Genomic DNA, 26,964 nt, shown 5'->3' on the forward strand with positions numbered 1-26,964 from the left:
AGACTCTAGCACTGTTGGACATTGTTTATCCCCCTTCCCGCACCCTCAGCAGTCACGGCGCATGTTTCCCGACTTTAAATACCACAAGTGACCCTTGCCTCCTGGCAGAGGCGGAGCATCATTGGTAGGCCCGGAAAATACCGGGGCGGGCCTGTTAATGATATGCCAATGGCGTTTACTGTACCATTTGCATGCTCGCTCCGACATGCGGTGTAGAATGCATTCACGCCACTGTCAAGGGACTGGAACATGGCATTCCATTTGTCGCCCAGCACGGCCACGGTTTTCAGCAGGCGTGCGATTTTCCGCCAGATTGTGTTTCCCGATTCCAATGTCATCGGGCAGAGTATCCCACCCTATGTATGTTGCGCATTCTTATTATAGTGAATTACTATTGTATTTAAATCAGGGCAGGAAGAAAGTGAAAGCTTCCTGAACAAGATGAGTTTCAATTACATTAATCTACTTGTTATGAAATTCTTCTGTACATCACATTAATGTAATTAACCGGGGTTCTGCACTGTATCATTATGGATAAAGTTTTTTCCAGTTAGTTTCTTTGAATGTACTGTGGCAAGAGTTTCAGGGTTGTTTTATATGAACCGTGTTGATAATGATGTGCTGATGTAGAGCTGCAACAATACTATGCTATAGTTTCCTTCTTAAATAATGAAACTATTAGGAATCTTGACCGAACTTTCTATCCCACAAATAATCAGCCCAGCTGGTGCTACAATGCAAAATGTGGCTGCTCCGACTCACTATATCTTGTCAATCACCAGAACAGTGGCATTCAAAGGCAGCATGGTGATGCAGTGGTTAGCACTGCATCTTCATGCCACTGAGTACTTGGGTTCGATCCCGGCCCCAGGTCACTGGTCGTGTGGAGTTTGCACATTTTCCACGTGTCTGCGTGGGTCTCACCCCACAACCCAAAAGATGTGCAGGGTAGGTGGATTGGCCATGCAAAATTGTCCCTTAATTGGAAACTTTGTTTTTAAATTTAAAAAGAAAAGTGGCATTCAGACATCTTTCTAAATTGCCTGTCAATTTGCTTCTATACAAGCAAACAGAACAGTGATGCCAACATACCTGCTCACATTACTGTGGGTACTGAGATATTTAGCAGTGCTAACAACTTGCCCTATTGCACATGAAAGATATGCATCTATTTGGCTGTTCGACCTGCGAAAGATGGTGAATCAGACGGAGGAGAGGTTCCTCCACCCTAAAACACTTGGCGTCACCTTTAAGTACTAGTTCCTGGGTCCAACACCCTCAGCCACTGGCTTGTCTGCAGCCGCAGACATAAACATTCCTCCCCTTGTAGCTTGCATACTTCAAAATGTGAAAATTCAGACAAGTGCATGTTAAATAATTTTATACACCATTAAAAAAAAGATACAAGACACACCTTAAGCTGTGTGTGAAACATCTATTGTTACCCAACAAACTGCCATGTGTCATAGAGGTAGATTGATCATGACACACAAAATGTGATTGAAGTATTAATATCATGTCAATCATAAATTATAGACAATTATCACACATAAATAAATACCAGACATTGTATTAGCCACAGTCTCCAGGGAGGTGCACAGTAAGAGTATTGAGGCTTGTGTGGCTCCACAGCAATGAGAAACTATTCCACTCTAACAATCATCTTTCAAACAACGCGATACTGGATCTGTTGCGATTCATACTTCTCAGTGGCCAGAAATGAGGCTCTACCTTAACATTCTGGTACTCCCTGCTATCAAATTAAGAAGCAAAAACGGACCTCAGATTCTTCAATTTACAGATTAACTAGGGCTTGAATATTGTCATTTTCCTTCACTAACAGGCAATCTCTGACAGACGTTTCGTTTTGTAAACTAGAAGGAACAACAACTTATTTAATACGTTTAAAGTAATTCCTTAATTGAGGCAGGAAAGAACAAAGGGGTCCTGAAATTTACTGAACAGCGATCCCAGCAATTAATCTAGGAATACACCTGCCAATGACCACCACAGTTGGTCCTGCCGGAGTCTGTATGGTGAGTGGGATATCACTTTATTTAAATTCTGGCAACGAGTGGCAAGTGATACTTGCAAATCCTGGACCACCACCTCCCCGAGACTTTGCAAAACGTGGCTTTCATAAGGGATTTTGGCAGCTATCCCCCTCCCCCTTTCCATTTAGAAACACCCTGAGGCGGGATTCTCCGTCCCGTCAGCTCCGTTTTCAGGCGCAGTGGGATCCCGCTGCCGTTCCGGCTGCCGACCAATGGGGCTTCTCATTTTGGCCATCTCACGCCGCCGGGAATCCCACGGGCGTGAGTGTGTGCTGCCGGCGAAGCGGAGAATCCCGACTCAGTCCCCTGTGTAAGGGAGCCAGGTTAAATAAAAGAAAATCACTTGACCATAACATTTTGATAGCCAGACCATAGGGACCATCTGGATCCTAAAGGTGTGCCCCACAGACAAGAAAAAGGAGACTGGAACCCCTCATATTTCTGGATATATTGGCCCACTTTCTGAAGGTAAGTGAGTGAATGTAAGAAGGCATCTCTCCCTGTGTGTCACTGTCCTTCTAAAGGTATGGGGAGTCACCAACCATTCCTTTTAAGAACCCATGGAAACTCCCATTACATGTCGACTCTGATATATCACATACCTGTGGGAAGAGTCCAGGATTTTCAGTCCTAGGCATAGACTCATAGAGTTTTACAGCTCAGAAAGAGGCCCTTCAGCCCATTGTGCTGGTGCCGACCATCAAACACTTGTCTATTCTCAACCCATTTTCCAGAACTTGGTCCATAGGCTTGTAGGCTTTGGCCAATATTATCCAAATGAGTTTTTTAATTTTAGTGAAAATGTTTTCATTTATAAATAAAACTGGACAAGATGCCGCATATGTTCCCCTCGTAAGCAAGAACTCATATCAATATGGTGCCATTGAACTCTGTACAATACAAATCAAACAGATTCAGAACCTCAGTAGTTACATATTGAACTGTTATTTTAAATTCTCCACAGTTCCTGACATTAAACATGCAAAGTGTTTAAATTCAACAATTACATAATGGGTGTGATCCAACAGCCTCACTGCACCCATGGCCGATAAAAGCTGGGAGACCCAGCTCCCGGGATCTACCCGGCTTGCAATGCCTCGTGAGATCTAACGCGATCTCGCGAGATGTTCTGATGTAAATGGGCGGGATCACCTTTTAGCAAATCTGCATATTAAAACGAGATAGCTAGTCTCACTTTAATGTGCAGATTCCTGAGGTACCAGAGGCGTTGGGATCTATCCCCTTCGTCTTGGGACATTGGGTGAGCGCCGTTCAGCGCTGGCCCCCTCACGGCTGCTTCTTCATCACTTTTCCCAAACCTCAGAGCAATTTGGCCTGACAATAAGTCTGAAGAAGACAGAGATCATATAGCAGTCCATCCCTGGTCACCTACTTCAAGACTCCACAGCCGCTATCAACCACCCCCCTCCCCCAATCCCCATTCAGTACAGAGGTTTTGCGAATTTGGGATACCTTTCCAATAGAGCGGAACTGCTGATTGGCCGTTGCAGTGGAAATTTGCATAGGTCCGTGTGCTCACTCTAACTTGGAGGTGGTTTGTGGAGGAGCTCTTCTCAAGTGACACTTAAACCCGAAACACTTCTTCAGTGTTTCCCTCCCTAACCGCTGTAAGGATCAAGAGGAAGGCTCGAGGGCAGGTAGAAGTGGAAAGGTGAACCGTGATGTCACAGCCTGCAGGTAAGGGATTGGCTGGTGAGTGGTAAGTAGTTTTTATTTATTTTCCCTCAGGTGTTATCGTGCAGGGCGCAGAGGTTGCTGAGTGAGTGCTTGCTGAGAAGGGGAGTGAATAACAGGTAAGCTCTTTCTTTCATTTTTTTTATCTAGAGGGGATGACGGAAGGTAGTGCAATGTTCCTCCTGCAGAATGTTTGAGGTGAGGGACGCCGTCAGTGTCCCTGCTGATTTCATCTGTGGGAAGTGCACCCATCTCCAGCTCCTCAGAAACCGCGTTAGGGAACTGGAGCTGGAGTTGGATGAACTTCGGATCATTCAGGAGGCAGAGTTGGTCATAGATAGAAGCTTCAGGGATGTAGTTACTCCGAAGAATAAAGATAGATGGGTGACGGTGAGAGGGGCTGGGAGGAAGCAGTCAGTACAGGGATTCCCTGTGGCCGTTCCCCTTAGTAACAAGTATACTGCTTTGGATACTGTTGGGGGGGGGACTTACCAGGGTTAAGCCAAGGGGTACAGGTCTCTGGCACAGAGTCTGTCCCTGTTGCTCAGAAGGGAAGGGGGGAGAGGAGTAGAGCATTAGTCATTGGAGACTCCATAGTTAGGGGGATAGATAGGAGATTCTGTGGGAACGAAAGAGACACACGGTTGGTGTGTTGCCTCCCAGGTGCCAGGGTGCGTGATGTCTCGGATCGTGTTTTCGGGATCCTTAAGGGGGAGGGGGAGCAGCCCCAAGTCGTGGTCCACATAGGTACCAACGACATAGGTAGGAAAAGGGATGGGGATGTAAGGCAGGAATTCAGGAAGCTAGGGTGGAAACTTAGATCTAGGACAAACAGAGTTATTATCTCTGGGTTGTTACCCGTGCCATATGATAACGAGACGCGGAATAGGGAGAGAGAGGAGTTGAACACGTGGCTACAGGGATGGTGCAGGAGGGAGGATTTCAGATTTCTGGATAATTGGGGCTCATTCTGGGGTCGGTGGGACCTCTACAAACGGGATGGTCTGCACCTGGACCAGAGGGGTACCAATATTCTGGAAGGGAAATTTGCTAATGCTCTTCGGGAGGGTTTAAACTAGTTCAGCAGGGGCTTGGGAACCTGAATTGTAGCTCCAGTATACAGGAGGTTGAGAGTAGTGAGGTCATGAGTAAGGTTTCAAAGTTGCAGGAGTGTACCGGCAGGCAGGAAGGTGGTTTAAAGTGTGTCTTCTTCAATGCCAGGAGCATCCGGAATAAGGTGGGTTGGTACCTGGGACTTCGATGTTGTGGCCATTTCGGAGACATGGATAGAGCAGGGACAGGAATGGTTGTTGCAGGTGCCGGGATTTAGATATTTCAGTAAGCTCAGGGAAGGTGGTAAAAGAGGGGGAGGGGTGGCATTGTTAGTCAAGGACAGTATTACGGTGGCAGAAAGGACATTTGATGAGGACTCGTCTACTGAGGTAGTATGGGCTGAGGTTAGAAACAGGAAAGGAGAGGTCAACCTGTTAGGGGTTTTTTATAGGCCTCCGAAAAGTTCCAGAGATGTAGAGGAGAGGATTGCAAAGATGATTCTGGAAAGGAGCGAAAGCAACAGGGTAGTTGTTATGGGGGACTTTAACTTTCCAAATATTGACTGGAAACGCTATAGTTCAAGTACATTAGATGTGTCCGTTTTTGTCCAATGTGTGCAGGAGGGTTTCCTGACACAGTATGGAGATAGGCCAACGAGAGGCGAGGCCATATTGGATTTGGTACTGGGTAATGAACCAGGACAGGTGTTAGATTTGGAGGTAGATGAGCACTTTGGTGATAGTGACCACAATTCGATTACGTTTACTTTAGTGATGGAAAGGGATAGGTTTATACCGCAGGGCAAGAGTTATATCTGGGGGAAAGGCAATTATGATGCGATGAGGCAAGACTTAGGCTACATCGGGTGGAGAGGAAAACTGCAGGGGATGGGCACAATGGAAATGTGGAGCTTGTTCAAGGAACAGCTACTGCGTGTCCTTGATAAATATGTACCTGTCAGGCAGGGAGGAAGTGGTCGAGTGAGGGAACCGTGGTTTACTAAAGCAGTCGAAACACTTGTCAAGAGGAAGAAGGAGACTTATGTAAAGAGGAGACATGAAGGTTCAGTTAGGGCGCTCGAGAGTTACAAGTTAGCTAGTAAGGACCTAAAGAGAGAGCTAAGAAGAGCCAGAAGGAGACATGATAAGTCTTTGGCAGGTAGGATCAAGGATAACCCTAAAGCTTTCTATAGATATGTCAGGAATAAAAGAATGACTAGGGTAAGAGTAGGGCCAGTCAAGGACAGTAGTGGGAAGTTGTGCTTGGAGTCCGAGGAGATAGGAGAGGTGCTAAATGAATATTTTTCGTCAGTATTCACACAGGAAAAATACAATGTTGTCGAGGAGAATACTGAGATTCAGGCGACTAGACTAGAAGGGCTTGAGGTTCATAAGGAGGAGGTGTTAGCAATTCTGGAAAGTGTGAAAATAGATAAGTCACCTGGGCCGGATGGGATTTATCCTAGGATTCTCTGGGAAGCTAGAGAGGAGATTGCTGAGCCTTTGGCCTTGATCTTTAAGTCATCTTTGTCTACAGAAATAGTGCCAGAAGACTGGAGGATAGCAAATGTTGTCCCCTTGTTCAAGAAGGAGAGTAGAGATAACCCCGGTAACTATAGACCAGTGAGCCTTACTTCTGTTGTGGGAAAAATCTTGGAAAGGTTTATAAGAGATAGGATGTATAATCATCTGGAAAGGAATAATTTGATTTGAGATAGTCAACACGATTTTGTGAAGGGTAGGTCGTGCCTCACAAACCTTATTGAGTTCTTTGAGAAGGTGACCAAACAGGTGGATGAGGGTAAAGCAGTTGATGTGGTGTATATGGATTTCAGTAAAGCGTTTGATAAGGTTCCCCATGGTAGGCTACTGCACAAAATACGGAGGCATGGGATTCAGGGTGATTTAGCAGTTTGGATCAGAAATTGGCTAGCTGGAAGAAGACAATGGGTGGTGGTTGATGGGAAATGTTCAGACTGGAGTCCAGTTACTAGTGGTGTACTACAAGGATCTGTTTTGGGGCCACTGCTGTTTGTCATTTTTATAAATGACCTGGAGGAGGGTGTAGAAGGATGGGTGAGTAAATTTGCAGATGACACGAAAGTCGGTGGAGTTGTGGACAGTGCGGAAGGATGTGACAAGTTACAGAGGGACATAGATAAGCTGCAGCGCTGGGCTGAGAGGTGGCAAATGGAGTTTAATGCAGAAAAGTGTGAGGTGATTCATTTTGGAGGGAATAACAGGAAGACTGAGAACTGGGCTAATGGTAAGATTCTTGGCAGTGTGGATGAGCAGAGAGATCTCGGTGTCCATGTACATAGATCCCTGAAAGTTGCCACCTAGGTTGAGAGGGTTGTTAAGAAGGCGTACGGTGTGTTAGCTTTTATTGGTAGAGGGATTGAGTTTAGGAGCCATGAGGTCATGTTGCAGCTGTACAACACTCTGGTGCGGCCGCATTTGGAGTATTGCGTGCAATTCTGGTCGCCGCATTATAGGAAGGATGTGGAAGCATTGGAAAGGGTGCAGAGGAGATTTACCAGAATGTTGCCTGGTATGGAGGGAAGATCTTTTGAGGAAAGGCTGAGGGACTTGAGGCTGTTTTCGTTAGAGAGAAGAAGGTTAAGAGGTGACTTAATTGAGGCATACAAGATGATCAGAGGATTGGATAGGGTGGACAGTGATAGCCTTTTTCCTCGGATGGTGATGTCTAGCACGAGGGGACATACCTTTAAATTGAGGGGAGATAGATATAAGACAGCTGTCAGAGGTAGGTTCTTTACTCAGAGAGTAGTAAGGGCGTGGAATGCCCTGTCAGCAACAGTAGTGGACTCGCCAACACTAAGGACATTCAAATGGTCATTGGATAGACATATGGACAATAAGGAAATAGTGCAGATGGGCTTTAGATTGTTTTCACAGATCGGAGCAACATCGAGGGCCGAAGGGCCTGTACTGCGCTGTAATGTTCTATGTTCTATGTTCTATGTTCTAATACCACTCCGCTGGTTGACAAAATCAACGATCATCTGGCAAAAGCAACCTCAGCATTTGGCAGGTGGGCTCGCAGACTTTGAAAAGGGCATGAGTTTGTCTCAGTACAAAGCCTACCTGGCAGTGCTCCTTACATCACTTATTTATGGGTGCGTGACACTAAACAAGGACTGAGTCCAAACCAAGAGTAGCACGGTAGCATTGTGGATGGCACAATTGCTTCACAGCTCCAGGGTCCCAGGTTCGATTCCGGCTTGGGTCACTGTCTGTGCGGAGTCTGCACATCCTCTCCGTGTGTGCGTGGGTTTCCTCCGGGTGCTACGGTTTCCTCCCACAGTCCAAAGATGTGCAGGTTAGGTGGATTGGCCATGATAAATTGCCCTTAGTGTCCACAATTGCCCTTAGTGTTGTGTGGGGTTACTGGGTTATGGGGATAGGGTGGAGGTGTTGACCTTGGGTAGGGTGCTCTTTCCAAGAGCCACTGCAGACTCGATGGGCCGAATGGCCTCCTTCTGCACTGTAAATTCTATGATTCTATGATTCTCTATGAAGACCTATAATGAATAACCTCTGTTTTGATCAGTTTATTTGTTCTTACGATTTCTGGACACCGAGAAGTCTGGATACAACTTTCGGATATAGAAGGTTCTCCCTTCTCAGGAACTCAAATGGGACATAGACATGAATCTGGCTGTCACCGGGACTCATGGGTAAGCGATCTTTCTTGTCACCCCCGAACTAAGAAGGCTGATTGGACATTCCCATCACCCATGGGAAGAATGAAACTGGACGAAAGAATAAATATTTCAATGAAAAAAATGGATGGTAACGTGCTTGCCCAAAACACATGGCAATTGTGTGCATTTGTAATAGTTTCTGTAATCAGGCAAATTTTCTATTTGAAACATATCAAAAATGCCACGGATACGGTACACCAATACGAAACTATTAATTCTTTAACATTGTACATAGTTGCCACAATTATACACTTAGTAAGTGTATGTTTAAGTGAAATCTGACCACATTTTAACTCTTTCCATACCAAAATTTGTTTGCAGAATTGAAGTTGCACGTATGCCAGCTGCTGTTAGAATACACCTTGAATATCAAAATCTGTTTGTCACACCCAAATATTAGCTGAGATGTGTTAATTAATTTACAGACAATTATTTATTAGATCCCAATTACATGCTGTATCGCTTCATTCAATATACTGATTAGTGGGCAACCTGACAAAAGCAATTCCACTAGCTGAAAGCCTACACCATTATTATCTGATTAAACTGAAAAATTACCGTATTTCATTTAGAGCATTTTAATTCCATCAGTTAGGCCTATAACTGTGCTGTAATTATTGATATGCCTGCATCTACAATGTGATACAGTTTTGTATTGCAGTTCTTACATATTTGCATATCAGTTTCTCTGGTCCGTGTGGATGGAAACTTTACTTCAACTTTTTTTGTATACTGGGTTCTGGTCAGGTCAAAGTTCAAACTTGGAATCACAGTGCATATTGTAGAGTTAATTCTGTTCGGCAATTTATTTTAGTCAGGGCAATCAAAACTATTTAAAGAAACAGCAAATAGAATGATAATTACAACAGCCCTGGAAAGCTTTTCCTTGGCAATTGCAGCCACATGCGAACAAGGCCCATTTCTCCTATCTGCTGCTTGTCCCTCTTTATTTCTGACTACTTCATTCCAGATGTATGGAAGCTCTGTTTCACATATCCCTCCTCTTTTGTGCCTGTGTGTCCATTACTTTCTCAGGCATTCCTGACCAACGTAGGTCGTGCAATTCTTAAAATCCGTACTACATGCAACTTAAGTTTCATAAGGCTTTATTCAACTTTAGAGCGATCAGAGAACTGTTATAAGCTCAAAAGATAATGTCACATTGGGTTGACTTTCTATTCTGAAGCTACTGGTCATATGGGTCTCAACCGAGAGCTCGTGTTAATTCAGTTTTTAGTATTCTTGTTTGAGAAATGTGCATTTCAAGCTTAACATTAAAATAAGCTCCTTACCACCCCTGCTGAAGGCCCTAACTTGGGAAATATTTATTCTTTATTTAGTTATTGCCAGCAAACTATGTGACCATGGGAGAACAGAATTGACCGTGATCACATTTATATTCCATTAGACCATACAAGCATAGGATGCAGGAGCAGAATTAGGCAATTCGACCCATCGAGTCTGCTCCGCCATTTGATCATGGCTGATATGTTTCTCATCCCCATTCTCCTGCCTTCTCCCTGAAACCCATGATCTCTTTATTGTCTCTAAGATTATGAGGGGCATGGATAGAGTCGATGGGCGGGCACTCTTTCCCAGAATGGAAGGGTCAGTCAACAGGGGGCATAGGTTTAAGGTCCGTGGGGCAAAGTTTAGAGGAGATGTGTGAGGCAGGTTTTTTACGCAGAGGGTGGTGAGTGCCTGGAACGCGTTTCCAGGAGAGGTTGTGGAAGCAGATACATTACTGGCGTTCAAAAGGCATCTTGACAAACACATGGATAGGATGGGTATAGAGGGATATGGCACAAAGAAGTGCTGAGCGTTTTGGCAGATTGGAATAATGACCGGTACAGGCTTGGAGGGCTGAAGGGCCTGTTCCTGTGCTGTATTGTTCTTTGTTCTTGATCAAGAACCTATCTATCTCTACGAGACCAATTTGTGGCCAGGATCAGAAACTCTGGTATTAATTTTACATTGCTAAAGCGGGACTGTCATAGTCCCAAGGAAGCATCACCATGCCAGTCTGCAATATTATTGTGGGTATGTGGGCTCTGAAATCGGCACACCATTTTGAAATTGAGAGGGACCAGGAGTTGTATGTGACTCCAGGCTTCTTGCCCCCTCTCGCCCTGACTCTGGATCCCACAGGTCAAAGACAAGGCGGGATTCTCCACTCCCGCGCCAAAGTGGCCGCACCGTCGTGAACGCCGTCGAGGTTCACGACTGCGCGGAACAGCCCCGGTCCCTACCGATTCAGGCCCTGACAATGGGCCAGGATCGGGGCCGCGTCATCTACACGCGCCAGGCCTTGTCGCCCGCGTAAAGGTGGCGCCGCATAGATGACGCAGCTGGCGCCGCATAACGGGCGTCATCCACGCATGCGCGGGTTGGCCGGCGCCAACCCACGCATGCGTGGTTGCCGTCCTCTCTAAGTCCGCCCCGCAAGAAGATGGCGGACGGATCTTGCGGGGCCGCGGAAGGAAGGAGGTCCTCCTTCAGAGAGGGCGGCCCGACGATCGGTGGGCACCGATCGTGGGCCAACCCACATTTCAGGTACCCCCCAGTGCAGGGTCCCCCCCCCCCCCCCACAGGCCGCCCCCCCAGCATTCACGCACCGCTCACGACGGCAGCGACCAGGTGTGGATGGCGCCGGGTGGAACCCGCCGTTTTGGCCTGGCCGCTCGGCCCATCCGGGCCTGAGAATAGCGGGGGTGCCGGAGAATCGCCATCCTCGGTGTCTCCGGCGATTCTTCGGCCTGCGGCCCGCGAAACTCGACCGGGCCGTTCCCGCCACCTGGGAGAATCTCAGAAGGCCATTGAAGTGTTTGCAGCACTGAATGCAGCTCAGCTCTGATGTGGCATCCATCCAGCCTGCTTTGGCCAGACTGGAAGGTTTCCTCTTCTTAACAGCAAACCTGAGGACCTCTTTCCTACCACTTGCAGCCTGGAGGAGACCTCACACGAGGGCATCATCAAACCTTGGAGCCTTCCCCATCACCGGGCTCACTTCTCTCGGCCATGTGTGGAGAGACACAGTGAGTTAACAACCTGCTGTTCAATATCGCCCTGAAGACCTGAAATTCATCAGGGTGATGTGTCGGCTATATCCCAATGTTATTTCTTCCCTGGAGGGCGTCGGACCGGCGTCCCGGGAAATTTTGGCGGCCCAGGCCGACGCGGGAGTGGAGAATCGCGCTTTTGAAGGTGATGAAATGCAGGTCAAAACACAAATTCACAATCTCATCAGTTATCTGCTGGGTTTGGCCCTCCATGACAGTCACCAGTCTGTCATTCCATACAGTTCTCCTTGTCTGGATGAACTCCTCCAAAGTCCACGCCTGAACTTTTAACCCATCTGGTACCTTGTCACATCTCCACGCACCTTGTATTGCTCGTCCTGCATCTTCTGAATGACTCAAGAGGCTCATCATCCGACTGAGGCTCAGCATCTTGGTCACCTCCAGCACTCCTCCAGCTGCCAAAGGCCTTTTCCTTTTCAAACTCTGGCAGGAATATGTGTGACTGTAATGTGCTGTCACCAGTTTGTGATTCTCTTTCTTCCGAGCTGCCCATGTGGCCTGAGGTTCCTGTATCCATGCTGCTACTGAGTGGGGAGCAAGGGCATGCACCCTCCAAGGATTCCTCTTTCTCCTCAGAGGTTTATGGGACCCTCAGGGCTAGCACCACCAGCTGCTAATGTTGCATCTGGAATGGAAACACAAGTAAGGAGAGTCAAGGGCATCTTCATCCTTCCAGGTGAGTGCAGCGAGTCACACTGCCTCATTTAAACCACTGGAATCATTGTGAGATGAAACTCAGTGTTTGAACCGTCCATCTTTCAACATGCATTGGCAGGTTCCTTCCTGAAGCTGAAGAGGCTTCCAAGTCACTAATCACCAATGACTCATTGCTGACAGCTTTTGCAAACTTCATGCACCCTCCCTTCCCCAGCCCACATAAAACACACTTGTTGGAATTATAAAAATGCTCCCTTACAATATCACCACCACCAGGCCTTTTTCCAATCTCACCTTGACCAATAGGCCAGCTCCAGTCATTTGCAGCCAACTGCAGCACCAAGTTTGGCACTCCACCTCCGGTTCTGTTTCTCTCCCTGGCATTGGGTGCCCTCTTCTCCAGCAATTAAAGAGAAGCATTGCAATGATGGTGATTTTGTGCTGCATAATGTGGCTAATATGAACATTAGCAGCAGCACACTTTTCTCAATGTTCACTGCCAGCTAACAGAAGTGACATCCACACCCCACACCCCCATTCCCCGCTGCCCCCTCTACCCCTACATAATGCTCGTTGCCATGCAGAGTGGCAGGTATGCATCAAGTTGCCTTTACACTAGGGTATCACAAAAGACAATCCCATAATGGAGCCGGCATATAGCTTTCCATGAATGCCCAACCCCTCAAATGTTGATACACTCATCTTTGCGAATCTCAGAAGGCCATTGAGGTGTTTGCAGCACTGAATGCAGCTCAGCTCTGATGTGGCATCCATCCAGCCTGCTTTGGCCAGACTGGAAGGTTTCCTCTTCTTAACAGCAAACCTGAGGACCTCTTTCCTACCACTTGCAGCCTGGAGGAGACCTCACACGAGGGCATCATCAAACCTTGGAGCCTTCCCCATCACCGGGCTCACTTCTCTCGGCCATGTGTGGAGAGACACAGAGAGTTAACAACCTGCTGTTCAATATCGCCCTGAAGACCTGAAATTCATCAGGGTGATGTGTCGGCTATATCCCAATGTTATTCCTTCCCTGCCAAGGGTATAAATGTTTCCCAGTTGTAAGAGAAGTCATAGACATTCATAAATAATCACTTGTCTTCTGGAATGGTTTTAATAAATTTGAGCTCATCAACACAATGTTCTGATATGCCCAAGCTATGTGCAGGATTTTCTCGTCCCATTAGTGACCAGCATCATCGTTGTGGGGGACAGGAAGGTTTGGAGAGTGGTCAAAGGTCACTTGACGGGACCAGAAAATTCCAACTTTTATGTTTTCTGGTGCACCTGATATCATCATAAACTCCTTCCAGGTCACGGTCTGCCCCGTACCTCTCTGCCTGGATGCCCCGTTTATATTTGCCAATTGGGTGCTGGTGTGTTCTTTGTGATGCTGGTTTCAGGATGGATGTTGTACTTTTCACAAAGACCACAGAAGTTAAGTTCATTAAAAAAGCTAACATTTATTTACACTACTTATTAAAGCTCGACCACTTACTTCTATAGTAAACAATAATCTAGTCATCTACAATCTACACTCTCCTAACACTAGTCTCTACGCCCTATCTATAACTGTACTGTACACTCTCTCACTGCTCCTCTCCAGCCTTCTCTCCCAGAAGCCTGTGAGTCAGTGCTTTATATAGTCCTGCATCTGGTGGTTAATTATGATATGACATTAACCCTTTGTATTCTGAACATTTCACATAATGTCACAGGTGCACTACCCACCATTGCCCAAAGCTTATTGGATGTCTTTCTAAAACAGGGGTGTGAGTCGACAATTTTAGCAGTCAGAGAGGAATCTGGCAAAATAGAGTCAAAACAAATGGTTTATTACCGAAGTACAGGCCTAGTCCCAGTCGGACTACTCTGCAGCTTGGCTGGGCTGGCTTTTAATATCCTGAGCAAACTATCCTGCTGATGGGCCTCTGCCCCTCAGTGGGGGAGCTCTGCCTCCATGAAGCTCACAGGGAGGTTTATCCGGTTGTCCCAATGTGTCTCCTGGGGGTTATAACATCCATCCCGGCCCGAAGCTGTAAGTGTCTCTGAAGAAGGTAGAGCAGGAGGATGCCTGCTCTTCTCCACCCACAACGGCACTTCCAGTGGCTGCAGGGCTGAGTCGGGGGGCGGGGGCGGGGGGGGGGGGGGGGGGGGGGGGGAAGGGGGAAGGGGGGGTGCAGGGGAGTATAGCGAGTAAGGTAACACTTCCTCAATGAGCGCCTCCAGGTTGCTCATGTGACCAGGTCCAGGACGTTGTCCAAGTCGTCCGCCACACATGGTAGCCCTCTCCAGAATGTTCTTCATAACATGCTGAAAAATTACACAAGTCGATGGCACTGAAAACGGCAGTCTCATGTATTCGTAGAGGCCCCTGTGGGTGTTGATAATTATGTAATGCGCGTAGGGGGCCGGGCTGGCCCAGAACTACTTAGGCTGGGCCTCAGGGTCTACATATATTTTGGCCCAGCTTCCTTAATATTGTCCAAGTCTTCCTGGAAGACTTCAGAATAATTTCCCATTACTTCATAGAGTCCTCCGGTGCCAATCCGGAAGATCTGTTGCCAATCCAACCGGAGACAATGTAGCCAGTCCAGTCCTCCACACCCGCATCAAATGCGTCGAGTCAGCCAAAGAGCAGCATTTTCAAAATGGTGCAAATCTTTTTCCTTCATGAAAAGAGGTGGCTGTGCTCCAAATGATTGGCAGCGCCGACTGTAGGTCCGCTTTATTCTTGTCGCCAATTTAGTATTCACAGAGGAGTCTTGAAAGGAGATCCAAAACGAATGGTTCATTACCAAAGTAAAGTATATACAAGTAACAGTCCCATCCGGGACCACCCTGCAGCTCGGCATCTACCTGGGCCAGCTTTTAATGTCCTCAGTCAACTATCCCGCTGATGGGACTCCGCCCCATAACAGGGAAACTTGTACTCCATGAGGCTCACGGGGGATTAATTGTGTGGTCCCCATGGATCTTGTGGAGGTTATAACAGCAATCTACTGACTTCCTGAATGGACTCCTGACCACCAGTGATGTACGTATATTTTTCCCTCCCTAAAAGGGGAAACACTGAGGTTATACTAGTAGCATCTGTGGGGTAACCCAGGCAAAGCACAGTGAACTCTGCAGAGACTGATGATCGAGCCTGGTTCAGCATTCAGAGGTATGGTTGAAATCATGACAGAAATGCCTTGTGGGAAATAAAGTGCTCTCACTGCCCAAACATTCCAATTCAGTGAACATTCCAGTTGTGTTTACCAATTCCAGTCTCTGCAGAAATGTTTTCTGTTAAATGCCCACTTCCATTAATCCTATCTCTAAAAATATTTCCATTGCTGTACACGATACTATGATATAAATCTGGGCCATGAATCACCTCAGGATGTGGCGTATTATATAACTAAGCAGGAGACTGTGTACAACTGTGTAATCCCGCTCGCTGTATTTCATGATAAACATTGTACTCATCGTGAGAGACGCTGATATTTGGTTACGCAATGAATGCCACCATGAGTACTCCCTTTTTAAAATCAATTGTGGATTTTATACCTTATTTTATAGAAGGGGGAGAAGCCATGGCTTAAATTTCCAAATGTAAACATTTTATTTGCGAGGGCATTGGCTTTGGGGCTACACCTCAGTCTTCTCACTGCTTAGTATTATGTACACAATAAAGGCACAGAGTGAGGTTGGCAGCTTCAAGTGCATGAGGTCAACAGTACTACTCCCAAAAGGCCAACAAATACTCACTGCATAAGGAATGGACATTTAGATTCAGTACTGGATTTAGCCGAGGACGAGTTAAAACCTTCAATGGAAGGTAGCGGGGATTTACATAGCTAATGATTCAGCCATTGTGCCACAAGATGTTCTCCTTGGCATGTGCACTCTGATTGGTATTTTCCACTGGTGGTCACGTTGGACGGGTTTGCGACAGGAGTGGAAAATATTGTGAGAATTGTAAAGTCGCATTTTACATCGGTTGTTCCCTCTCCCATCATTGACAGAGCCAATCTCCTGACATTCAGTGCTGGGAACACCACTTGAATATTTTAACATATCATTATCATACCCTATGCCTAAATCATCCCACTGCTCAGACAATCCATCCACATCGGCGTGACGGCAGAACAGGGTGAATCCCAACAGATCTCCCAAGGCATGCACCTGCGGAGCAGACCTCCCAGGGGAGCTCAGCTGAGTGCAGCGTCCAGAGGTGAAGAGAGTCATCCCTAGGAACTGCCCCCGGCATGACGTGGGTACTATCCCCTGGAACTATCCAGGCACTGCCCTCCAGCACTGTGCACTTCCCCAGACAGAGCAGCGCCTTGGTGGTGCCAGGGGCAGTGCCTGGGTAGTGCCCAGGCAGAGGTAGTGTCAGAGACAGTTCCAGGACGTTCAAGGTGGTATCACGGTGAACTCCTTTGCTCTCCCTGTGCTGGACAACCTTTTAAAACGGCACCCCAATTCTCGGCTGACTGAGTTGCCCCACCAGTGCTACGTTGTGGGACCCACCCCTTGAATTTATTTTCAAAGTACTGGGGTGGGATTCTCTGTTGGCTGAATTGGGAAACGCGATTGGGAGGAGAATCGGTTTTGACACAAAATCGTGGTGGCCGCCAGTTTCACACCAAATCGCAATTCTCCGGTGCCTCGACAGCGACGTCAATGCATTCGACGCTGCATGACAGTAAACACCCTCAGCATATCATGAACGGGCTTGACCCCGTATTCTCCGGAGCCTCTGTGATTCTCTGCCACCCCCGGGACGAATTCCCGACGGCGAGGTTCACTTGTGGTTTTAAAAAGCGTGAAACAGGCGCCGTGGCTGGTCAGCGGGGTACGGAAAGAGTCCAACACCGCCATAATTTGCTGACAATCCTGCCGCTGGCCGGGGGGCTTCTGCCAGGGCCATGGGGAGTAGCGGTGGATAGCCAGGAGGTGGGCTGTGGGAACGGGGTGTATGGGCACAGAACATCATTGCTGCAGTCGTAGGGCCACAGGTTGTATGGATGTCCCCCCAGACCCCCCTCCCAGGTGCCCTCTGGTCCCAGCTGACCCATCAGCTGTATGGGTGCGCTCCAGTGCAACCAGTGCCATCTTGTTGGCTGGGATGAGTGTGTGTGGGGAGTGTAATGTGTATGTGCAGCTGCAGCTTGTTAGGCTCCTGCGTGTCAATCAGGACCCAACGAATCCGGCACCATTTCTCATTTGAATCTATTGTGTCCCACGTGAAGCTGGTGCTAGCCACTTACCAGTCGCTGAATCGGCCCAGGTGCAGCGCCACTTTTGCTGTCGTGGAAGTCCACAAATCCTGCCCCATCGTCAACGCTTAGTCGCAGGAATGGAGAATCCCGCCACTGGGACTATTCGGCGGAGGAAACTTGTTGGCGGCTTCAATGCCGTTTTTCCCGCCTGACATTGGCCTTTGCTAATTTCTGGGACAATCTCACCCTCTGTCCTTTAGGTGCTTCAACACAGAATTCACCATTCTATATCAAAAAATGAGAATCAAGTACAGCATTCCTCTGCTTAATTTTATAAAATATTTCAAAACATTTTTCTGGCAATGAACTTGGAGAACACTGAACTTGGCAGTGTGAATAAAAATAAACCAAAGGTATAGTTACTGACCCAACATCATTCAGCTTAATTTGAATACATGTTAATTCAGTTCCCCCAGGCACTCAAAACAGTGATACTTGCGCTTTAACTAACCACGGATGAAGCCATTATTTTTACCCTTAAGTGCTTACATCTGCTCGTATCATAGGGAATATGCATTTCTTTGTAAGGAACTGAACTGTCTTCATGATGTGGTCAGAAGTTTGGTTTAATGGTTATTTAGTAAAGAACTGCAATTGAAAATGAAGAAGTAGAAACTGCTCTTGGGTGGTCACGCAAAGCGGACTACTTCAATGGAACTGAATATCATGCAGGCCATTTCACAAACTCAATCACCCAAGTTGAATTTCTATCTCTTAATTTCTGAAGCGTACTGAATATAGTGAACCTTAGCTGACAGAATGCATGGAATGAGAGTAAAGGAACAACTGGGACCGTGTGTCCGTAAAGGGTTTCTACTCAACATTTTCTGAAAAATCATAATTGTATTTCATTAAAATCATGTTCACAGTTCCACTCAAGTTATCAGAGGCAATTTTCACAAAGCTGCTTGCTATCTCGTCAAATATGGCGACTGAATTCTTACTCCACTGTTTAATATCATTCAATATGTTCACAGCTTCGGTACCATATTGATAAATGTAATTTTAGATGTATTATGGGCCGGGGTTTAGAGAACCCCAAAGTGTATCATGGAGTTCACCTGACACACAACTTTTAATAGATTGTGGTATGGGGAGCACACGGCCCACTCTACAGGTGTAGTACAGCTGAAATGGAAAAGTATTTTTTTTAAGCAAAACAATGTTTATTCTATGAATTAAAGTTAACCTTTTTGAAACAATCAGTGAACATCGTAGCAACCATTAATTCAAATACAACCCCCAAAGAATACAACACTAAGTTATCCGTAAGCTGTCCTTTTAACATCAGAAGACTTTTTAAAAAACCTTTAAAACAGAAGCACATCAGGTTAAAGTCACTACTGCGAGCAGTTATTAGTTTTAAATCACCAAAGGATCGATTTACATTCTTTAGACTATAGAGGGAGACTCTAATACACCTTCTGGTTGTGACTGCAGCTATCCAGCTCTGAAAACTAAACTAAAACACTTCCTGCAGTAAACAGCCTAAAACGAAAGTAAAAAGCTGACATACAGCCCAGCTCCACCCACCCTCTGACATCACTGCAGTAATAAACATCCATTTCTTAAAGGTACTCTCACTACAGATATTTATATTCACACCTCTTTATAAACACCCATTTCTTAAAGGTACTCTCACATGACAGCTGATCTATATTAGATCTGGTCTCTCCCTCCATCAAGATCAATGGAGAAACCCTCCCAATCGTGGCACATTTCCTCTACCTGAGGAGCCACTTCTCATCTAAGGCTGGCATTGATGCGGAGATCCAACATCATATCCAATCCGTGAGAGCCTCCTTCGGATGCCGAAGAATGAGAGTGTTTGATGATCGTGATATCTGAGCTGGCAGCAAGGGCCTTGTGTACAAGGCAATTGTCCTCCCAACTCTTCTATACTGCTCAGAAACATGGACTATGTACAGACGACATCTCAAGGCTGGACAGTATCAAGCACCGCCACAGTCGGGGAAGGGGGGGATCTGTCCCGATGGCAGGGGGGCTTCTGTGGGGGCTGGGGGGACTGGGAGGAAGTGGTCCAGTGGTGGCGATGGGAGTTACAGGAGGGCACTATCTGGCAGGATGGGTCCGTGCATGGCCGGCGCCATGTTTTACGGCGCGGCCGCCGCAAGTCGCCGCGGTGCGCATGCGCGACCACGGACCCGCCCATTCTCTGGCCGTATCTGCAGGTAAAGCTGGGGGGGGGGGTGCTAGCCCCCCCATCGGGCGGAGCATTGGTGCTGGCGCCGACTTTTTGGTTGTAAGACCAGACGCCTCCTCCGGACATAGCCGCAAAATCCGAGAATCCAGCCCTAAGTGCTCCCGCTTGCAGAGACTGTGTCCTGCTGTCATGAGGAGCATTGCCGGGGTAAGATTCTCACGGCTTGACTATGCAAAAATACACACTGGTTTCCCTACAGTTACTGGGATCGTGTCGCCATTTTGAACGGGTGCTCCGATCTCAGTGTCCAGGGACATGCCCTCCTTCCCCCCCACAAAGCAAATGTTGACTTCCCCCCTCTGAAATGGGGAGCATCCTGTAGTATCTGTGAAATCTCAGATACATTCGACCAGTTCAGTTTCTCAAAGGTTTTACCTAGGTGTCTTTAATAATGAGGAGAACAAATCACAATCACACGATGGTGGTTCTCGCTGGCAGTCTCTTCCTTCCTTCCTTCTTTCTCTGGTCTGGTCATGTCTGGTCAAGGTCACCTCCCATGTCTAGTCTTCACTCCCAATGTGCTTGGATGCCTGTTTTTATCCCCCCTGCCTTCGTGCCCTTTTGCCATTTCCTCTGGTTTTCTGCCAATGATGCCTCAGGAGTGGGGTCTCAGCGCCTAATGGCCCGGTTGATGACCGTTTGACCATCCACCTGACCCCGCCCCAGGTGTCCCATCTCTGGTGGTGTGGGCTGCACATAATCTGTTCCCATATAAGGTAACAGCAGAAACTCTGGGTGCCCGGGTGTCAGGTTTGATCTGGGCTACTGACAATAGACTGGTGCATATCAATAGCGTGTGATGTGTGGTTGACAGAGCAGGTCCAGACATGTTCTGACAGTTAGTCTATTGGCTGTGTATTCAAACGTATCCAGCTCAAATCCCTATTGGACTGTGTGCTTGAGTGACTGTGGTTTGTTTTAAAGTGCTAATTCTTTAATTTAAAATGCCCAATTTTAGTCATGCCTGAAAAGTAGGCCCTGGTATTGCGGTAGTCCATCACACCAGGACTGCGCTTGCCAGTCCCAAATCCCACCAAATAGAGTTCCCACTGTGGGGGATTGAGCATGCCAGAGGATCAAGGGGGGTTGAGCCTCCAACCCGTTAATTGCATTCAATTCAATGCAAATCAGCAGTTTGCAAGTTTCCACTTGGTACCGTCGGCCAGAGGGAGTAGGACTGGGGATGGGTCTGCTGCCCAGCGTTGATCCCGTTTTTGGCCCAATGCAGGATTCTCTGACAGATCAGGATTCCTGATCTTAACAGCGAGGAATGGAGAATCCTGCCCGTAATGTATTTGAACTTCCCAAAGGCAAGCAGTGAGGCACCACATAAAAGTTTACTTCATAAAAGAACACAAAAGCTCATGGTGGTGGGGGTAATATATTAACGTGGAGGTGGATTGATTCACTCGGCTGATTCCTAAGTTGAAAGGATTGTTTTAAAGAGAAAGGTTGAGTAGTTTGGGACTATACAAATTGAAGTCTAGAAGGAGGAGAGGTGATCTTATTGAAACATGGAAGATCTGAGGGAGCTTGAATGGGTCGATGCTGAGAGGATGTTTCCCCTTGTGGGGTACTCTTGAGTTAGGAGGCACCGTTTAACAATGGGGTTCTCCCATTTAAGAGGGAGATGAGGAGAAATTTCTTCTCTCAGGAAGTTGTTAGTCTTTGGAATTCTCTTCCACGGGGAGTAGTGGAGGCTGGTTCCCTGAATATATTCAAGACTGAGTTAGATAGTTTTTTGATCGCCAAGGGAGTCAAGACTTATAGAAGAGGCAGCACAGCGGTACAGTGGTTAGCACTGCGGCCTCACGGCACCGAGGATCCCGGTTCGATCACGGCCCCGGATCATTGTCCCTGCGGAGTTTGCCCATTCTCATCATGTCTCACCCCACAACTCAAAAAGATGTGCAGGGTAAGTGAATTGGCCATGCAAAAATTGCCTCTTAATTGGAAAAAAGAATTGGACAATCTAAATTTTTTTTAAAGAGTTATGGGTGACGGGCAGGAAAGTAGAGTTGACCACAGTCAACAATGATCTTCTTAAATAGCAGATCAGGCTCGTGGGGACAAATGGACTATTCCTGTTCCTATTTCTTATGTTCTTATGTACTTGGCTAGATGATGGTAAAGCAATTAAATCAACATGTGCTTAGTAAAAGGTAAACTTAAATGGGTAATCCCAGCCTACAGCACCGAAGATATAATCTGATTCGGCTGGTCTGAGCTAAGTGCCAAATAAATGTCATTTCTTTCCCTCTTTCAAACTGCAATATGTTGCAAGTTATACAAACCCCCTTCCCACTGAGGCCCGCAAGCTTACAGTTGTCATCTAGCTAGTAACTTCCTCTGAGAAGAGCATGAAATATCACCTCTGGTGTATTAGGGAATATATTTGGTGCTCTCCCTGGTGGTGCAAATAACAAAGAATTAAAAAAGGTACAGCACAGGAACAGGCCCTTCAGCCCTCCAAGCCTGCGCTGATCATGCTGAGATTTTGGAGATGGTGAAGACATTTAATCTGGTGGGCTTGGTGGTGGTGGGGACCCCACTACCCTTCCAGCTCCACCCCAATTAAATCCGTGGTGGGAAGGCTCATGGGCAGCCGCTTGAGGGCCTTGAGGGGCAATTAATGTCCATTTAAGGGCCTCATCCTGTCGCCACTGTTATTAACCCAGTTGTGGGCAGATCTGTTGCCCTGAGGGGAGTGTGATAAGCAAACTAGTGCAAGTTGCTTTTAGTTTCCCAGTGTGATGCGGGGCATCGTTTAAAGGTTCTCAGTGCCTGATCGAGGGACCCAGCATCATGAAGGGCAAAGGAGGGGCATGTTGAGAACCACTCTCTTCCCTTTCTGCCGAACTCCCACTAAATCAATGTCTCCCACGATCCCCACACTGTGAAACTCTGTCTGCCATCAACTATCTCTGGCCTGGGTTGCTCTGCGATCCTGGGCCTCCAGTGGGTGTCATTCCAGCAGCAACCACTGCCTCCCGGTGACACTGCTGAGCAAAAGAGCGCCCAGCCAATTTCGGCAGGCGGGACCTCCCGCCCACCCAGGGTCCTGATTTCATGCAAGGCCCACCGATGGCCTGTAATTGCCTGATTCATTCCTAATTTGACAGGCTTTCCTCAAAGGAAGCACAGTGAGTCTCTTTTCCACCTCTCCAGCCAATGGCCAAGACCTCCATCACCTCCATAGAATTGTGTTCCTACAGAACAATGCAGATACATCGCCATAACCCCCAACCGAGCAGAATGCAGCATCTGCAGCTATTTTTCTCAGGCAAAATGGCATAAACTTCCTTTAATGTATTGTTTTTTGGTTTAAATTTGTCTAACTGCAGTATTTCAGGTATAAACATTGAAAGTTTTTGTCCTAAATTTCAACATCGTTTTAATGTACGATTTTAATTGCACTATTACACCTCTGCACTTCATGCCGAATCATGCGCCCTTTGTTTTACAACAAAAACTGTCCTGCATAACCTAATGCTACACATTTTCTACCTCAGTAAAATCCTGTCCCTGTTGCTCTTCTATGTTTCCATAATTATACAAAACATGGTCAAAATTCATGCCAATTTGCCATCAGTTACTTTGATACAACAATTTACTATCATTATGAATTATTCTCACTCCTTTGAATTTGTGCAACTTTACAAACCAGCATAGTTAATGTAGATGATGTAATTAGCACTGCAGGGCATTCCTGCTGTACTTTTAGTGTCCGGAATATTTTGACTTCATCAATTGCTTTCAATGGTGTGTTTGATTGACTGTGAGAGTGACTGTGAGCAGTAAGTAAAAGGAGGCAAGTCATTGATGTCAGATCGACTGGTTGGGGGAGTTTGGTGGGGTGAATAATTTTCATGAGGTAACGCAGGTTGTTTTCTGCTGAGGAACCCATGGCAGGTCAGTGGAAGCTTTGAATTAGAAAGCTTGCATGAGGTACCCCAGATGTCTGATTAAATCATACGCTGTAGCTGTAAACGAAGAACGTTCACTTGCATATTGTACTACACTGTAATGCCGATAGAAAGTTGCAAAGTTTAATTTTTTGCACAAAATGATAGAGAGCCGATTCATTTTCACAACATTTCATTCACCAACCGCATACATTGTGTGAGATTCATTCCCCACTCTCCCAATTCATAAGTCGATACAATATACCTGGAACTTTTAGTAAGGATTTCGACAGGGCCATTATACATCAGAGTAGCCTGCAAAAGATGCAGCCAGCTGCCTCACTGTTAATAATAACAATAATAATAATCTTTATTGTCACAAGTAGACTTACATTAACAATACAATGAAATTACTGTGAAACGCCCCTAGTCGCCGCATTCCGGTGCCTGTTTGGATACACTGAAGGAGAATTCAGAATGTCCAATTCACCTAACAGCACGCCTTTCTGGACTTGTGGAAGGAAACCGGAGCACCAAGAGGAAACCCGCACAGGCACAGGGAGAACGTGCAGACTCTACACAGACAGTGACCCAAGTCGGGAATCGAAACTGGGACCCTGGAGCTGTGAAGCAACAGTGCTACCCACTGCTACCATGCTGCCCTGTTGCCTGACATTATGTTGTCTGAGTAGGAATCATACCCTGATACCTGGAAAGTATACGCCTGCTTACCTGCTACAATCCTGACCAGGAGATCTGTAATTCTTTAAAAGAATTATCAGAAGAGTCTGCGCTCTCTCTCCAAACATTAGTTAGATTCTGCGGTAAGCGCCTGAAATGCTCGAGGGTCCAACGTACCATGTGAGCACTCTTAAACCTGGTTGCCCATTGCGTTGGGCTGATATTGCGTACAATATCAAAGCTCCAAGGATTGTGAGCTGATCTTTCCATGGGGTTTCCAGACTGCATGAGTTCAGTGAGTTCTGCAGAAAGGATTTTATTCCCTCACACATCACCAAAAGGCTTATCGGGTCACTTACCTCATTGTCACTTGCAAATTGGCTGCTCCAGTTACATGACATCATACGCATTTTAGAAGTTCTTTTCTTCATTTGATGTGAAACATTTTGGGACAACATGAGGCTGTGATTGAAAAAATATTTTTGGTGTCTCTTCATGCTGACGTGAATTTGGCTATAAAACTCCAAGCATAAGCTTAGTGGTTATTGTCGATGCCACTTGATATTTTCCTCCTGCTATTTTATTGAACTGAACTAAACAGATTTGCTTATTTTAAAATAGCACTTGCAGTAATATCACGTGAATGCATTGTTTTTTTAATTCTCTATTCATTCTTGGGATGTGGGAGTCACTGACTAGGCCAGCATTTATTGCTCACGCCTAGTTGCCCTTTGAGTTGGTGGTGCGCCGCCATCTTGAACTGCTGCAGTCCATGTGGTGCAGGTACACCCACAGTGCTGTTAGGGATGGAGTTCCAGGACTTTGACCCAGCGACAGTAAATGAACGGTGATATAGTTCCAGGTCAGGATGGTGTATGGTTTGGAGGGAAACTTGCTGATGGTGGTGTTCCCATGTGTTTACTGCCCTAGTTGTTCTTCGAAGGGGAAGTGATTTGGAAGATGTTGGGTTTACATTGACAATTCTGGGACTCAAGCCAATCACTTAATACTTTGCTGAAGGAGGACGAACCAACAGATGGGCTGCTGTAGCAAAATGAAAATTGCACAATATATCTCTGAATGTTTTTTATACTTGAGGAACTTCAATTCTCTAAGTACCTTAGAGGTTGCATTGCTTCTGTTCGTCACCATATCAACAGAATCCCTGGGCAAAATCACAGTTTTTAGCTGCAAAATTGAAAGATATCAGATAATTTCTCTAGATACTCAAACTGTGAGCCAGATTATATATCTCTTACGATCTAACCCACTTTGGTTGCACTGACCTTGTGTGGTGTATTTGTGACAAGCAGTCCCTTCAAAAATTACAACCTTCAGGGAATTGAGCTAAAGGAAATCGCTCAGCTTCAAATGAGATTGCTTTAACACACTGAGCACATCTCGTCCCAGTAATACATTAAGATATGATCTACACAGTAAAAGCAAACATGAAATGAAGGTGTCCGCTCGGTATGTCTTTAACTTAATTAGCTGTAGTCTTGCATTTATACTTACCAAATGTCTTCATCCCAAGATGCAGGATAGTCACCGACACAGAGGAACTCTCTTTTTAGTACTGGTAAAATCTATTTTTCAAATAAAAACAAATTTTAAATCAACTTCATGCTAGCTTCTTGATGTGATCCATGAGTATTATTTACAAGGGCTATATCACTATTTGATTATAAAAGGTTGCCAAGCACCTATCTGAAAATAGCTGTTCTCAGTGAGCGGATCTTAATGCTCTCCCGAGGTGCCTTTGGTGGCAGGGGAGCATTCAAATAGGCAGGGGGGTGGTGGGTTGAGACCCCACATCTTCCTGCTCCCGCCCCAATTAAGCCCAAGGTGAAAATGCTTGTGACTGCTGTTGTGTTGGGTGTTCTGGATCCGTGGAACACATACAGGTCACCAACACTTGAAATAGTGCAACACTATTTTATTGAATCATTAACTGTTTAACATACTCTGACTGTGGGTTAATCATAGAATTTACAGTGCAGAAGGAGGCTATTCGGCCCATCGAGTCTGCACCAGCTCTTGGAAAGAGCACCCTACCCAAGGTCAACACATCCACCCTATCCCCATAACCCAGTAACCCCACCCAACACTAAGGGCAATTTTGGACACTAAGGGCAATTTATCATGACGAATCCACCTAACCTGCACATCTTTGGACTGTGGGAGGAAACCGGAGCACCCGGAGGAAACCCACGCACACACGGGGAGGATGTGCAGACTCCGCACAGACAGTGACCCAAGCCGGAATCGAACCTGGGACCTTGGAGCTGTGAAGCAATTGCGCTATCCACAATGCTACCGTGCTGCCCATGCTGCCATAGTTAACACGATACTAGCTTTAACTAAAGACCTTTGCCTTGTCCTAACCAGTCGATGCACTCAGCACATGGTGAATGTCTGTGCTGCAGGCTGTGAGCTCTGTCCTCCTAGCTAGCTGCAGCTCAAATGAGCGGGAACTCTGATGCCCCCTGTCTTTATAGTGCGTGTGCTCTAACTGGTGATTGGCTGCAGTGTTGTGTGTGTTGATTGGTCCCACTGTGTGTCCATCAGTGTGTGTCTGCACCATGATATACTGGTGTATATTATGACAACTGCCTTCC

General features: G+C 46.5%; 1 long non-coding RNA gene across 1 annotated transcript in view; it reads right to left on the reverse strand.

Annotated features, from left to right (window-relative positions):
• LOC140398022 (uncharacterized) overlaps positions 1-25,920 on the reverse strand; it is a 196,718-nt gene extending 170,798 nt beyond the window's left edge. The window contains exon 1 of the long non-coding RNA XR_011937386.1: positions 25,862-25,920. This is a non-coding gene — a long non-coding RNA (uncharacterized lncRNA). The remainder of the gene's footprint in view (positions 1-25,861) is intronic.
• Positions 25,921-26,964: the final 1,044 nt, after the last annotated feature.

The sequence above is a fragment of the Scyliorhinus torazame genome, chromosome 21, assembly GCF_047496885.1.
Source record: "Scyliorhinus torazame isolate Kashiwa2021f chromosome 21, sScyTor2.1, whole genome shotgun sequence".
NCBI lineage: Eukaryota > Metazoa > Chordata > Chondrichthyes > Carcharhiniformes > Scyliorhinidae > Scyliorhinus > Scyliorhinus torazame.